Genomic DNA, 12,226 nt, shown 5'->3' on the forward strand with positions numbered 1-12,226 from the left:
AGCATCAGTCTTCTGCACTCGGTGCATTTGGCGAGTTCGTTTGAGTCCAGTTTTCCGTGCAACACTCAGTGAGTGCGATGCATTCTGGGAGAGAACTCGAACGGTGCCAGTGTGTGTGAAACGAACTCGCTATAAACCAGTTACTTGAAGGCAGGCGCGAGTTGGGACGCCGCGACGACAGCGACACTTGCTTTCGCACGTGCTTTTTGCCGGTACTTCCCGTGCCAACCGCCAGGGTCGCGATATCCGACAGCGTGACACTCCGGCTTTTCTGACGTCATTGGTTTCCACATCGGGACAACTATTGGTGTATGGGCGGGACAGGACGCTAAACGCACCAGTCGGAGATGCCTTTTGTTGCAAGTCGTGTTGCAAGTTGCGCCAGGGAACGGTGACACGATAGCAAGGTAGAACAAGAGGTTTAATATGGCGATCGGCTCAAAGCCGGGTACGTTCTAGCCACGGGCGCAAGGCACGAGTTCATGCGCACGAGCCGCGGAGCTCTATCTGCTCGGCTGCTCAGTGTAGCGCTATCCAGCACATTTGAGCCACCATGTCGCAAAATGGCGCCTTTTGTGTCCGGTGGTGCCTCTTTCTACATTTTGCCGTGCATCGAGGTACCATTGGCCTGAGTATTCGCTGGGGAAATACCGTGTCCTTACAAATACCAGCAGGACTAGAACTAACACACGCGGTCCAACACCTCACCCAATCGCGTCTACAGCTCGAGCATTCGTTCTGCTAGTGCGCTGGCGGAAACGGCCCTCGAAACCACCTCCCTCTGGTGCAGAATTGAAAAGTACCTAGGTACAAGTAACTGGAAATCGGTATCTAGGTACATTTGTTGTCCCCGAGGTACAAATCTAGGCAATTTCATTTCTCGGTATCTGCATATGTATGTTAGGTACATTTTCCAGTAACTTGTAACTAAGTGAAGTTACTTTTTACAGGTACTTTTCTATTCACATAGTCGAAATGGTAGAAACTATAAATCTTGAATCACCGAACACTACCATGTTCCGTGATTAACGTTGAGTTGGGTACGACCTGGGAGGCACTGGGGACTTGATCGAACGACGTTTTAGCGAACAGAGCCCCGCCCATGAGGTTTAATCGAACTACACTTTAGCGAATGGCGGTGTTCGTTTGAGCGAACGGTGAATTTGCGATGCCGTTCTAGCGACACCAATTTATCGAATCGCTTCGAAACTCCGTTTAGGAAAAATAGCGACCTGCTTCCTTCATCTCAAACCGAAATCGACTTCTATGCGCGTTTGAAGCTCCTCTGACGAGAGGAGAAAACTTGAAAGATGTGCGAAGTTTCTGTTGCCTGTATCTTGTCCTGGTGGAACCACTTTTGCCATAAATACAATATAAAATATAATTGAAAAAAGAAATTATAATTACAATCGTAAAGAAATGTAACATCGCGTATATAATACAGTTTCTACTCAATAAATCGGGTTCAGATTTTGCAGTTATCAAAACGAAAGTTGCGAAAGAAAAAAAGAAAAAGCTTATTTTTCTCCCGACTAACGAAAAAAAACAAAAACAAAAAAAAACAACGAGGATGCTTAAAGCTTTTTGCTATTCGTCGCGAAGGTTAGATGGATATGCACTCGACTCATGTGTTTCTTCATGCGGCCGACGTCTTCTGGGCCCGTCGACGTCAGAACCGGCTCAGGGGGCAAGAACGCCAACAGGCGAGTTTGGGCGGTTTGAGCCTGACAAGGTAAACAGTGGAAACTGTGGCCTCGGTTAACCAATTGGAGCGTGGGGATAAGGCACATGAGGACTCAACTCCGATGTGGACATCGCATTGGCACCAATAAAGCACATTTATCGAACTGGTTTTTGTGTGTATCCTTAGTATAAAAAGCTTTACTTCTTATATATTCTGACGAATTCGGGGAAAATAAATTGGGCAAAATTTGGGGATAAGGCACGTGAGGACTCAACTCCGATATGGACATCGCATTGGCACCAATAAAGCACATTTATGCAACTCGTTTTTGTGTGCATCGAGAATTCTTGATATAAAAATGTTTACTTCCAATATATTCTGACAAATTTGGGGAAAATAAATAAAGTATCTTTGAAGTAACTGTACCTCTACCTAGCTACGTTTTTAACCGAGTACCTAGGTACTTTTTCGTATGAGTAACTGTAACTCTACCTTAGGTACATTTTTGAAGTAACTTTAACAACCCTGCTCTGGTGGTGCTTAGGTCACCAAATAATCTGCGGTTCGAGTTCCACTCTGCACAAAGAACCAAAATGGCGGCACCCACAAGGAAATCGGGGATTGGAGTAATCCCCGATTTTCTTGTGGGTGCCGCCATTTTGGTTCTTTCTGCAGAGTGGAGGCAAGCTGAGCCTAGTTCACGAACTTTCGCAACCGCTACTAGATGGCGTGAACTTGTCAAAAGGGTTTATTGTGATCGTTACGATTCACAAACACGACTTCCTGAGCTTAAGGTGCAACCCCGCCCTTGGGTAGTGTGATTCTGTACCAACAGAGGGCGGTGGGATCGTCATCCAGGCCTGTACATCAATGCGAGAAACCGTGTGTGGTGGCGCTTCGATACAGTGGGATATTTTTCTATAACCTGCATTTGACATCCCTGGTCCTTCGCTTGTTTTTATCTGCACGAGCTTTCTTCGGAACGCGCACGGCTGCGCCAATTCTCGTGCAAGGAGTCGAGTGGCCTACTCTCCGAGCTCACGTCTCCTGCAAATGTGGGCAGAACAAAACGCGAAAATCGTCCTGAGCCAAATGGCGAGACACATGCACAACAAACAACCGTCGCGTTGAAAAATATAAAATTGCCGGTGCGCCGTTAGCATTCCGCGGAGATTTCGGAGGTCAATTAGACATATTTCAATTATACCACCGGCCGGCCCTTTGGTCGTGCATGTGTTTGGCTCTTTGTGGAATTTCCTGGAAAACGTGATGACGTGATAGACTTGGGTTTCCAAAGTTCTAGCTTGAGGAATCAAATAGCTCAAAAATCAAAACAAATAAACATTTTTTTTCTTTTTTTGGGGGGGGTCAGGTGTCCCACTTAGGTAGCTGGGCGTTTATTTTGACCAAAATCCACGAAACTTAAAAACACAAAAAATGCCACTGAGGTTTGTATACTGAGTTTGGCAAACCCAAAGTAGGACTGGTACGGGAGTTATAAAAAAAATGCTAAGGTTAAAAATTAAGTCGCAGCAATAAATGATAAAAATTGATTTTAATACGAGTTCAGTGATGAAGGCAGTAACTGGGCAGGCAAAGATTCTGTGTCTGTAGATAGCTTTTGCACAGAGTTTAAGCAATGTACCGGTCTTAATTTGGTGATTTATGCGTGCAAGTAGCGGTGCGCAGAAATTAAAAGGATGCAAACGGGTAGAGTCTGACGTTGCATAAAACATAGTTTAAGCACCCACATGGTACGCTGATTAAGACTAAAACAGCCCTACATTTTACACCAGTGTTGAGCGTGTTTAAGGGTGCATCGAAAGCTAAAGCTTGTACACACATACTACTCAGGCCGTTATGTTTGAATGTTCATAGTACTTTATTACCCTCAGATTTGGTGTAAATTGTCTCCTTGCAGCCACGGCGCATGCGCAAAAGCTCCACCCCATGGGACTCTGCTTTCGTGATGGTGCTGGGTACAAATCGTTACCAGCTGAAGTAGCAAATCGTTTTGCTGACTTTTTTAGCTCTTGCTACTTGCCTCAGCAATCGAGTTATATTAACACCTTGGGTGTAGAACGAGGTGACTTTTTTACTTCTTTTGCTGTCGACATTGAAGATATAATCGAAGCAATAGATCAAATGAAACCGAAATTTTCTACGGGTATTGACGGCATACCCACTTTTATCATCAAAGGTTGCTGTGCTATATTTGCCCCTGTTCTGTGTCATATTTTTAACTTCTCACTTAAACAAAGACTTTTTCCTGAGCTCTGGAAGTTCGCCGTTGTTGTCCCTGTATTAAAAGGAGGTGATTCTTGTTTAGCTAGTAATTATCGTCCGGTGTCATTATTATGTGAATTTGCGAAGGTTTTTGAGAAAGTAGTTCATAAGCGTGTTTATTTTTCCCTGAACACGGTGATATCTGATGAACAACATGGTTTTTTTTAAAAGGTAGGTCTGTAGAGTCCAGTTTGTGTTCGTTTTTAAGTTACACCGCACCAATAGTTACTACTAGAGGTCAAGTTGACGCCATCTACCTAGACATGTCTAAAGCATTTGACTGCGTTAGTCACGATTTATTGTTCAGCAAGCTGGCCTCACATGGTTTCAGCCCGCATTTGTGTAAATGGTTTCATGGCTACTTGTGTGATCGTCGCAATTCTGTTCGTGTCAGTGGAATCTTTTCTGTACAGTTTATTTCAACGTCTGGCGTGCCGCAGGGATCAATTCTTGGCCCGCTTTTGTTCCTGTTGTCTGTAAATGACATTGCTTATTGTGTCAGCAATGCTAACATCCTTCTGTTTGCTGACGATGTTAAGTTATTTCTAAGTGTGAAGTCACTATCTGACTGCTCTCTTCTCCAAGCAGATCTAAGTCGTGTTTCGAGATGGTGTTTAGAAAACAGCTTGTTCCTTAACCCCTTGAAATCCAAATCAATGGTATTATCTAGGAAGCGTGATGTTATTTGTTTTGAATATTACCTGGATGGCGTATTAGTTCCTTCTGTCTCCTTTATCAGGGACCTTGGAGTGTATATTGACAGCTCACTTTCTTTCAACAATTATGCCTTCGCTACCGTAAATGCAGCGTTGAGGACGTTAGGAATGATTTCAAGAATTTGTTGTCAATTCTCAACTCACCGTTGCTTGCTACTCTTATTTAAGTCTCTAGTTCGATCGAGACTGGAATTTGCCTCAGTCATTTGGAATTCATTGACTCTGTCGCAAGAGCCAGCTATTGAAAATGTGCAAAAACGAATGGTAAGAATTTTATATGACCGCTGCATTAGAAGAAGATGTTTTTATCACTACGAAACTTTGCTTCGTAAATTTTCGCTACATAAATTGGCCTTGAGAAGGCAGTACAGAGAATTTTTATTCCTTCACAAAGTTGTTCATGGCAGGGTAAATTCGGCGGCTTTATTACAAACTATTGAGTTTCATGTTCCCGCTCGCCCGAGTCGAAACATTTCAACTTTTTATCCAACTTGCATGTCCGCTGTAAACCCATTGTCAAGGTTACAAATTGCTTTTGATTCAAGGGAATTTAACCTCGACATCTTTTTATCCACCCAGAAGTTTATGTTAAATCTTCGTGACTGGATGTTTGTGAATTACTCAATTATCAATTTTTGCATTACGATAATGTTGCATGACTTTTATTGATACACCTTTCTTGTTTCCTGTATTTTTAGGTTTTACTCCACGTATGTTTAGTGCACCACACTGTAAACCAAAAGGTTGTTTGTAAGCACGAGAAAAAAAAACAATTTATTATTATAATTATTTATTATTCTGCGCTCAGGCAGTGCCCACACCGGCTTGTTTGTAAACAGTGTGTTGGTCCATAGAATCAGGCTTGCTGACGAAAGACCAGAACGCGAATTTATTATTATTATTATTATTTCTTTTTTTTTTTTTTGCACAAGATAGTACATGGAATTTCATGTCCCCTCTCGTTTGACTAGGAATCACTCTACTTTTCATGTCAATTCCGTCTGCAGATCTTCACCCTTGTCATGCATGCAGTCATTATTCAATCGCTTTGACGATCCAGGCATTGAATTATTCGGTAACTTTTCCGCTTACCGCAAGCAATTGCAAGGGATCTCTACTTACCTGCGATATGTTTTATTTGTTTTGTGTTAATTTGGCGTTTAATAGTTCTTTGTGCACCAAAGCGAAGACCTTCGGGTTGTTTTTGGGCACACGAAAATGAAGATTATTATTATTCTTATTAACATAGTCGGTGACAGGTTTATACCCGTGCCACACGGGCAGCTCGAATGCCATTTACAACGAATGACATTCGCCCCAAATGTCCTTCGACTGGTGCTACACGGCCTGCACGAATGGCATTCGCTGCAAATGTCATCTGCCACCGAAGGGATTCGGCGGAACTCATTCGGATTCGGTCACGGGCCAAATGTGTAGCCTCTACCCCAGGCCCCAAGTAAAAAAAAAAAAAAAAAAACACCAATGTGATTACGTTAATCAAAGTATACCCGAACTAAAACTTATTTATTTGTGTTTGTTTTTATGTATGCATTCTTTTATGCTAGATTCGAAGCGCGGATTGTCACATAATTGCAAGCGGCTACTCTTTAACCCAGCAGACAGAGCCACTTCGCCTGCGTCGTCATCTTTTTCGCGTTTCTTCTCGGTTTTGTTGCGTTTTGTTCGAACTTCGAAGTTTCTTCCGGTGGAGCCGCAAGCGTCGCAAGCAGCCACGAAAGAGAAGACCCAGTGGTCCGAGCACGAAACAACAGCTTGGGAGGACAAGCTCGGTGACCTACGGCGTGCCAAGCAAAACGCGAGAGTGAGCGTCCTCAGCTTCGGCTTCGATCCTTTGCTGCTCGGTACGGTGCTTGGCGCGTAGATAAATGAGGGCGCTCATTAACCGTCGCACCCGTTTACCGTTCTCCGGTGCAAGGACCGACACTCGCGACTGTACAGGCGCCATTTCCTTTCGCTTTGGTCGGCTTCTGTCTTTGACTTTGGCTTATTGCGGCTAGAGCAACTAGAGCGTCACCAACAAATGAATTACAGCGGAAACGCAAAAAAAAAGAAACATAAAGTAATTGAATGCAATTTTTTTTTTTTAACTACCTGTAGACACTTTTTAGAGATCATAACCTTGAACAAACGTATTTAGCTTACAAAAAACTTTACAATTAGTTTTCTTCAGAGAGCAGGCGCTATCATCATCATGGCGCAAAATGACATTCGAAATGTACGTGTAGCACGGGGTTGAAATGTAATGTCATTCGGCGCCCGAATGAGATTCGCCCTGAATGGCATTTGCCATGTCCGTGTGGCACGGGTATAAGACTAAAGTGGAAGCTTCTCCCACCCCTTTCCACTTTGGCAGAGCGAACGCTGGAGAGGAGGCGACCTCCTCTCCAGCGTTGGGTCTGCTAAAGTGAAAGGGGTGGGAGGACCTTTCACTTCCTTCTTCACCTGTCACCGAGTATACGTGGCTTATTGAAACACTGTATTACTCTCGGGGGATCGGTGGCCGACTGAGCTAGCGCACACCAGCTCGGAGCACGTAGAGCGAAAGCTCGCGCTGCAGAACCCAGGGATTCTGGGTTCAATCCCCACCCCTGCACGTTTCGATCTGGATGAGCATCGTGCCGGCGTGCGGTCGTGTATCACTACTGCGTGGTGCACGTTAAAGACCCCAGGCTAGCGGTTGTACCGCACTGGCTAAATTGCCCATCTACAGCTGAGACACCAGACGCCCACTGAGGCAGACTATACTTTGTCTCACCTTAGCATGGACTAACCCCAAAAGCTGTGCTAGCGCGAGCGGCTAGCTTTGACTGCCTTGTCTGAAGCATTCGCTGCGCGAGCGCTCGTGCAGCCGCCGCGAGGCTTCATTAGAAGCAACTAGCTCGCGCTTTTAGCACGCGCGGCTAACAATAGTCCATACTAAGGTGAGACGAAGTACAACTTCCGGCTGTATAAACATACACAAAATAATTTGCTTTTTTTACTCTCTATTTTGCCCAAAAAATGGGGTATGGAATTCTTATTTGGGTTACAACGATATCTTATTATAGAAAAGTACTAACTCTACGAAAAAGAGTCCTACGAATACTTGAAAATTACAGAGGAAACATAAGAGAACTGCGCACTGATAAACGTTTCATTGAACATTGTACTTTAAAAGTCAATCAAGTATATTATTTTATATTACTAGAATTAATTTATAAAAGAAAGTTGTATATCTTACAGTCAGCGAAAGGGGAGCATCGTCGTATACGTTGCGTCATGTTGCACGAAGAACACCCCATACCCCTTTTATAATTACGGAAAGCAGCTCACAATACGAATTATTTACCTCAATTAATACCCTATCCGATAAAAATATACAAGAAAAAGATGCAGAGCACTACTGGCCGTTAGATGTATGGAATTTCAATAAAATGAGAAACATATCGTATTGTAAATTTAAAAAAAAAAACCACAAAAACATATGAATTTCTTTTATTTTGGATCCTGTTATTGATTTTGCATTGTCGATTTAAATTCATTTATTCAAACTTTCCTGTATCTCGTGTAGTTCGTATTTTTTGTCATTTATATATTTCTATGGTATCGAAAAGATGCCGATCACTTTGAGTTCGGAACTTTCAGCTGAATGCATTTATCTGTCTATTTATACACCTATATGGACTGTAAGATACCCTGTACGTCGTCAGACTTCTTAGTATTTTATACTGGCCCACTTTCGTACCCTGTAAAAAAGAAAACAAACCGACATAAAGAATATAAAACCCTTCTACGGCCTATCGACTGCATTGAAATACTCTGTCAGGCTTAGGTATCTTGCTACATTTGTCGGAGATTTACAAGAAACGGAAGACCAGCTATTTAGAGAAAGTGGTTCCAGAATTTTTATCATCAACACGTCATACACACGGGAGGTTCTAGTTGCCCGGTACATTGGAAACGGTCACCAAAATGGTGAGAAAGAATCAAAACAAAATAAAAATCGAACGAAGAACAAAGGTGTTTTGTGAAAAGGTTAAGTACTTGCGAGAGTATCAGGAAAACTTCCTCTCGTAAAGCCATCTTTTTTTCTTCACATTAGCAGAGCGGACGGTAAAAAGCTGGCGAGTGAAGATTAGGAAACACCAATTAGGGAACAGCGGACTTAGGCTAGGTGGCGCGTGCTACCGCCCGTTACAAAGGGTATAGCCATAAACATCCATCCATCCAGTAATGAGCTGTATGGCTTGTGTGAGGAATTTATTTTCCTCTGATGCTGTAACGAGCTCCGTGCAGATAGTGCAGACATGGTCCGGCTGCTTCGTCCAATCACTCCACCCTAGGTGACATCAGAAACACTCGAGACGACATTTTGGTTTTAGTAGCGTTCGGGATGGTATCTGAGATTAGATAAAGGCGCTAAGCTAGGGGAGGTGCATAAACCCACACAAAGAGAAAAACTTAAGCTCTTTCAATTCCAATCGTCACGAACTACACCCCCCACGCCCTCCCCCAGACGAAACACCATTCGGGGAAAACATTGATCTCGGTATGTATCTGTATCAATATTCAGGGATATTGTTTTGCTGTTTGTGCAGAAGTATCTCAGAGATATCCCGTTACGTCAAATTCAAATGTGTATCAGTATCTGTACTTTAACCTTGGGATACGTGGGTCGTAGTATTTGTATTCCCGCATACCTTTTGAAGTGCCTTTGCCCACTCCTGCCATCGGTACCGGCCTTAGGGGAAGGGTTTGCCCAGGGCGCTTGATGGTGTAAGGGCAGGCCAGTTTCCCATCACCCCGTATGAGGAACCAATAGAACGAACCCTCGAGAAAAAAGTTTGGAGGAGCTAGCCGACCATTATCACCTATTTAAGTTTAATGATAAAACCCCGACGTATTTATGCGGACCAGAAGGCACTAGGTGCCTTGACTTGACATTCATTTCGACAGCGCTAACATCGCAAGCCACACGCTTTGCGGACATTGAAACTCATGGGTGTGATCCTGTACCCACGTACGCCCCCATTATTACACCGATGTACAGAAAACGCACTTCCTACGACGAACCAACTGGCATACGTTCCAAGAAGCATGCGACAAGCAAATACAAGGAAGAAGCTGTCTCACTTCGAAAATGTCATTGTATTCTGTGAAGAAAGAAACTGTTTAATGTACAGTCCACGCAAGAAACTAGCGACGCAGAATATGAGCACCTCCATGCCAAGCGTCTGAGGGCAGAAAGACGATCTGGTAGAACTAAAGGCAATGGAAAATTCGCTAATCATTTAGAGTGCAAAACAAAATGTGTCGTCATTTTGAGAAGATCGCTCGATATTGCTGGAGGACGATGTGTGAAAATATAAAGCCCAAAATGTAATTATGCAAAATTTGGGAGATCTCCGGAGATCACAAATCTACTAGATCGAAACTCCGTCCATTTGGCTCGCTGGCGTTGTCAGGAAGCTGTGCGGAGAAAAAAAGTAGCAAACCATTTCTGCATTTCGTAGACAACATACGCGACCCAACCCAGCCAACCTCCATCCCGCACCACAGTCGTGCCATTATTATGGGACGATGCCATGGACGGCCTTTTCCAATTGTCGAACTGGATGATGCACTGACTTCTGTAAGACCTCACACCTCTCGTGGACCTGACGGCAAACATCACAGTTATTTTATATATATGGGGAAGGACGCGACTAACCTTTTTTTGAATATATACACCTCTTCTTGGAAGAATGGAAAAGTTGTTGACATTCGATTCGACTCCTGAAAAATGGCAAGAAAAGTTTCCACTCCCAAACCTGCAAATGGCCACTTCAATTGATATCGTACAGTCCGGTCGCACACGCAAGGTGTCGAGGAGAAAAGAATTCATCGCCGTCTAGATTGGTATTTTGGACAACGAGGGATATATCCAGACATCATGCAAGGCTTCCGACGAGCAATCCTTGCACTGCTCGTGGAAGCAGCTTTTATCGGCAGTTCCTATTTGAGTTTATCTAGTAATGTTGCAACAATGCGATCCCTACAGCTGAGTCGTCAAGTTTTGCGAAGGGGACAGAGGGAGAGAGAGAGAGAGAGAGAGAAAGATGTTTAATGGAAATATGGACAGGAAAGCCGGAGGTTGTTCTCTGCCTGGCTACTCCGCAGGGAAGGGTGGATACAGACGCTTAGATTAAGAGAAATGTTACGCACACGGAATCACATCACATACACGCACACCGAAACACACACGTGCACTTAAAGTTAATCTGGAAGGCCAGTATCTTCGACATACTTTTGGAGCGCTTTAAAGACGATACATTGATGCCGCCAATTGTTCCATGGGCCTAGGATTTTTGCCGCAGAAAACAGTCGTTGGTCTAGCTGTCGAAGCGTCTTTTTTATGTCGTCTCGTTGAGTTTGGTATTTAATGCATCCGGATAATAAATGCTCAACGTCTTCCTTGCAGTTGCATAAATCGCATTTTCTTCTTAGCCGGACCGACTAAGAAGAAAATCGTAGGTTCCCATGTAAGCTACCCCAGGTCGCAGTCTGTGGTATAAGGTATCTAGCTTTCTGGGTATGTTATCTGGTAAACGCGTAGCTAGTTCGGAATGTACTAGATATATGTTGCTATGTCGATGTGCACGTAGTGGAAATTGCATAGTCGTAGTCTCTCCTACTTCTTTTATGGAGCATTTTATATCATTTTTAGTAAAGGGAACCTTTGTGAACTTTCACAGCATATGCCTAACTTTAGCTGCCTTGTCAGCTTGTTCATTTCCGCTGATCCCGCTGTGGCACGGAATTCGTTGTCAAATTATTTGGTGTCCCATGTCAATCGCTTTACCATATGCTTTTCTTTCCTTCAACTGAATGATATTATTGCTACATGGTTTCCCAGACATCATTCAACTTTTGAGAGTCGCAATAAAATCAAACAAAATTACCCATTTTTTTTTTAATATTTAATGCAGATGCACTAGCTGGAGCGACAACAGCATCCGCTGCCGATGCCGATATGGCATTTTTGGAACTAACTGAAATACTTCCTAATGTGTTTCTCTTATCTTACGCTGTGATGTAGGTGCTATAAAGCCATTTATAGATATCATAAAGGGTAAATTATCGCTTCTTCATGTATCTAGAGCTGGCTGTCAAGCACACTTGTGTAAAATCTATTTTGACAGAGAGGTTAATTCCAAGCTGCTACTTACACTTATTCCCCTAAAGAATGCAGGTCTGCTGTCATTGATGTTTACCAGCTCGAACTTAGTGGCAATGTCGAGGAGTCCGCGTCCCCTGAGAGAGTTCTGCAAGCTAAACCAGAGTTTGTGATGGCCATTAGAGTCTTCTAACAAGCAACATGGCTTCGGTGTTGCTAATAGAAAGGTTTCTAGTCTTTGAACATCAAATCGCACATTGGGAGGAACATAAGTGGAGATTAAAGATATTGAGCTTTAGCCAGTTTTTTAGTTTCAGAAACATATTCCTTTTCATCATCTGGACAAATATCTTGTTCAATGTAATTTAAATAATTTCTAATGGT

The sequence above is a fragment of the Ixodes scapularis genome, unplaced genomic scaffold (genome assembly GCF_016920785.2).
Source record: "Ixodes scapularis isolate PalLabHiFi unplaced genomic scaffold, ASM1692078v2 PGA_scaffold6__148_contigs__length_123643588, whole genome shotgun sequence".
NCBI lineage: Eukaryota > Metazoa > Arthropoda > Arachnida > Ixodida > Ixodidae > Ixodes > Ixodes scapularis.